This window comes from Herpailurus yagouaroundi, unplaced genomic scaffold, assembly GCF_014898765.1.
Source record: "Herpailurus yagouaroundi ecotype Mexico unplaced genomic scaffold, PumYag 77, whole genome shotgun sequence".
NCBI lineage: Eukaryota > Metazoa > Chordata > Mammalia > Carnivora > Felidae > Herpailurus > Herpailurus yagouaroundi.
This window is the reverse complement of record NW_024412388.1, coordinates 18,318,191-18,323,071: the sequence shown is the minus strand read 5'-3', so window position 1 is coordinate 18,323,071 and position 4,881 is coordinate 18,318,191.

Below are 4,881 nucleotides of genomic sequence, written 5' to 3'. Positions count from 1 at the left end.
CGCCCCTCGCGCGCGGCCGTGGGGGCGGGGCGGGGGTCTGGCTTCGCGGTGTTTGCTCGTTCCCAGGCTGGGGGGGCGCGGGAGCGCAGGGGCCGCTGCGCTGGGGCCGCGCGCTTTAGGTACCCCGATGGCAGGACGTTTGGCGCCCTTCTCGTCTCCCACGGTGGCCAGGAATAGTTTCTCTCCCGCTAGCGGCACGTGTCAGTCACAAGAGGAGTCAGTGGGAGTATTAGGGACGTTTACTGAGCGCCAGTTACTATGTACACTGCGCCCCGTGCTTGGCCAGCTTTACCTCGTTTAACCTCACGAACCGGATATTATTAGCTTTTATAGACGAAGAGGGCTTCCACGTGCTTAATTGCCCGAGGAGAGGGTGCTAGTAGGTAGCCGAACTCTAGGTAGCCCCGGGTGTGCGGCTCCTCCGAATCCTGGGCTATAACCGCGGTGGGCTTCCGCTGCCACCTGCCGCCTCCCGCCTCCCGCCTCCTCCCCCTCCCTCCCTTATGTACAATGTTAATAACATTTACAGTTTTAGTGCTTTACTTCCCGTTTACAGAATACTTTTCTCACGCACGGTCTTGCTTGATGCACTCAGAAGCCCGGGGAGACTAGTGGGACATAATTACGCTTAGTTTACAAATAGAGCAAGTACCTAAGCTGTTCAATGAGTTGTCCACGGTTATAATGGCAGGCCTGGGGCTTTCTTTGGCAGATATTACTATTATTTATTTTATTTTATTTTATTTTATTTTATTTTATTTTATTTTATTTTATTTTATTTTATTTATTTTTTAAATTTATTTATTTATTTATTTATTTATTTATTTATTTATTTATTTTTTATAAGTCATCTGAGCCGAGCTTGGAAGTGAGCTTGTGGCTATTCCCTTACTCCCTGGAGAGGGAAACAGCCATAGAACAGGAAAGGAATTTGTCTTAAGGGTGTGCCGTTGGAAGAAAATCAGTTCTGATCACCCACCCCTTTGCCTCAGAGGCAAGGTAAAGCAAACTGAAGGTCAAAATCCTGCAGGCAGTGTTGTAGACACTCAGGCCCCTGGGCATGGGGGGAAGAAGAAGGATTACGGGTACATCTAGTGGCTGTTAGATTTACGCTAAGGAAATGGGGTTGGATTATGGTCCGATCACCCCAACAGTTGACCCTGCACCGTCAGAGAGATCACCTCTCTTGCTTCCTGCTCACTGCGTCTGTTGTTTCTCCTGCTTACAACCCTGCTGCCCCTGCCCCCCGCCTTGACCTAACCAAGTTTTTCCCTTTTCTTCATTTCACAAATATTTATGGAGAGCCACTTCTTTCATGGAAGTCACCCTAAGAACCGCCCGCGGTAATTTTTCTTCTCTAGATGCCACCAACCCAGCAGCTTGGCCAAAAATTGAGTTTTTAGGTCAAATGGGCTCGGGAACTATGGCATTCTGTACAGCTACCTGCATGTTAACACAGAAATGTTTCTGGGAGGTCCTAAGGTAAAAAGACCCATTTAGCCTTGTTTATCCCAGAGTTCCCCGTGAGGTTTCAGGCTAGGCAAGGGGCTGCTAAGGATATCTTCCACAAAATCCACCCCTTTAGGAGCTCACAGAGGAGACAGATAAGCGAAGGACTAATTGTGATACAATTTTACACATGTGCTAATAGAGCATTTGCAAAGCGCTGACAAAACAGACCGAAGTGAGCAATCCTGCTGAGAAAAAGGAGGGAAAGATTCGCAGGTAAGACGGTGTTTGAATAGGAGTTTTCTAGGTGGAGAATATGGGAAAGGGCATTTCGTAGTAACAACAGCGTATTTACAGACGTGTGAGTATGTGTTGGCCTTTGGGGGTTGGGATTAAATATTATTCAATTAAAAAAAATGTTTTTACATTTATGTATTTTTGAGACACAGAGACGGCGCAAGTGGGGGAGGGGCAGAGAGAGAGGGAGACACAGAATCCGAAGCAGGCTCCAGGTTCTGAGCTGTCAGCCCAGAGCCCGATGCGGGGCTTGAACTCACAAACCATGAGATCGTGACCTGAGCCGAAGTCGGAAGCTTAACTGACTGAGCCACGCAGGTGCCCCATATTCAATTTTTTTTTTTTTTTTTTTTTTGCATGCAGTCTATCAAACTGGACTAAGCAACAAATGAAATTCATTGTTTCATGTAACAGAAACAGTATGGGCTCCAGTCAGACTGGATCCAGGGGCTTAAAATGATAACATCAGGATTTAGTCTTTTTTTTTTTTTCTTTTTTTTAGATAATCTCTACACCCAACATGAGGCTCGAACTCACACCCCCAAGATCAAGAGTCACGTGTTCCACTGAATGGGCCCGCCAGACACTCCCAGATTTAGTTTCTATTCACCACTTCCTGACTGTTGTCCTTTGTGTTGACTTTTCATTCTCAGGCTGCCTTTCTCCATGAGACGGCAGAATGGCTGGCTGCTGACAACTTCAAATCGCACCCTCACCAACAGAACGAGTCTCCTTTCCTCGCGGCTGTCCACAAAAGTTCTGGGACTGCCTCTTGTCATTCTCACTCGGGTTATTGGCAACTCAGTAAACCGCTCTCTTGAGAAGGGGCCTGGGGTCACAGGCCTGGGTCACATGCTCCCTTCTGGAGCTGCAGCGAGGTGGGCGGCTCTCAAGTCTCACAGACTGAGAATTGAGGAGACGTAGCTTCGTGTGTGAGGTATTTTCTGTTGGTGCCTTCAGATGATGTACGTCTCGCCTCCTTTCTTCCTGATTTGGATCTCAGGAGGCCGACCTGCGTGGAGTGCTTCAGTGGGTCCCTTATCCTCCGGCTTCCATGTGAATTTTTCCAGTAGAAGACATGAGTAGGAGGTCAGAGGGGTTGGAAGGAGATGAAGTGAGGGTGTTAATCCAGAGGCCCCTTCCCTCCCAAGTTGCTGCGTCGTGGCTGCATCTACATCTCCTGAGGCTTGTGTCCAGTCTCATACAGATCTCTGCTCTAGTTATGTTGAAATCTTTCTTCCTTTGGCCTCGGGGTGGTAATGGCTCTCCATTCCTTCTTGATTCCCTCAACCCTGCCCGTACCTTTGTGATTAACCGTTGCCAAACGCATCTCAGATGAACATTTTCCTGGAACCCCGATGGTCACATTCACCGAAGGTAACTCAAGTTTCTATTACCAAAAGACAGGGAAATGAATACGGAGCAGGCAAAGGTAATAAGATAGTGAGCCTGGTTTGCTAGGCCTATTGCAGTAATGCAGACCAGGGACGATAGTGCCTTCAACAAGGGTCGTAGGGAAGGGTGTGGTGAAAAACGGTATGATCCTGCCTGTATCCGAGAGGCAAAGCTAACAAAATTTGCTGATGAATTACACGGAAGCATGAACATTCGAGAGGAAAGCAGTTGGAAGAAATAGCTCTGGTGTGGTGATTTGGGAGCGAGGTGTGATGGGTAGTTGAAACCATGGGTGCGGATGAGATGAGCCAGGGAGAGCAAGTGAAATAGAGCACGAAAAGTAGAGGACAGAATCCAGAACGTCAGTCTTTTACATGGTGGGCAGGGGAAGGGTTGCCATCCTGTATCCAACAGGCTAGGTTGCGAGCAGCTTGAGAACAAGAAGGGAATCTGCCCATCCTTCTTCTTTACCATTGCGCCCAGCAAGGTGTTGGGCACACACGGATAATAAGTGCTTCTTATGAATGAATTTTATACGGTTTCACGTTTCTAACACTCCCTCCTCCTCAGGTTTGAGTTACAGGCAGAGAAAAACAAGGGAAAGAGAAATCGATCTCTTGTGGCTCAATCCACTGAAAGCTGTGCCAAGGCTGATAAGCATTTTGCTGTCCTGGAAAACTCAAGTAGAACCTGTCAGATGATGCTAGAAAGCCTCAGCAGCTCATCTCCTGCCTTTCGGGACAATTTCCAGACAGGCGATTTCATCGCAGATTTTGTTATTCTTACTTGATCAGATCGAAAAGTCAATACTTTAAAAAGTCGTTGCAGAAGTGTTAGACGTAGTAAAAGATCTCTTTCTTACACTGATGCATTGCTGGCGGAAAAAAGGGTACAACCATTTTTTGGACACGGCCAGTTAAGTCAAGCTAAATGTAATACCTACCCAAGACCCAGAAATTGTTCTCCTAGTTACACACTCAAGAGAAATGTAAGCAAATGTGTACATACATGCTGCTCTTAGTATCTTTACCCATAATGTCCTCAAAAAGGAAATATTCCAAATATCTGTCAACAGAAGAATGGATAAACAAACTATGGTATATTCAGTCAATGGAATAGTGCACAGTCATAAGAAGGAATGAACTAATAGAATAAATCTCCAAAAAAAAAAAAAAAAGTGGAGTTAAAGAAACCAGACACTGAAGAGTTGTAGACGTTATCCCATTCATATGAAGTCCAAGAGAAGTCAAAACTAATCTATGGTGATTCACATCAGAATAGTGACTGCTTCTGAGGGGTAGGATTGAGTAGAAAGGGGCATAGGAGCACATTCAGGGTTCATGGGAATGTTCTTTTCACATTATACAAACAACACATATTTTTGGATGTCTGCTATTTGCCAAGCACTGTTCTAGATATTGAGAAAATAGCAGTGAACAAAACAGACCAAGTCCCTGCTTTTATACAGATCTACTTCAGCTCTTTCCATTGGCTGCATTTTATTATTATTATTTTTTACCTTTTTAATGTTTATTTATTTTTAAGGGAGAGACAGAGTATAAGTGGTGGAGGGGCAGAGAGAGAAGGAGACACAGAATCCAAAGCAAGCTCCAGGCTCTGAGCTGTCAGCATGGAGCCTGACATGGGGCTCGAACCCATGAGCTGTGAGATCATGACCTGAGCCGAAGTCAGATGCTTAACCAACTGAGCCACCCAGGCATCTCCAATGCCTTTTAAATA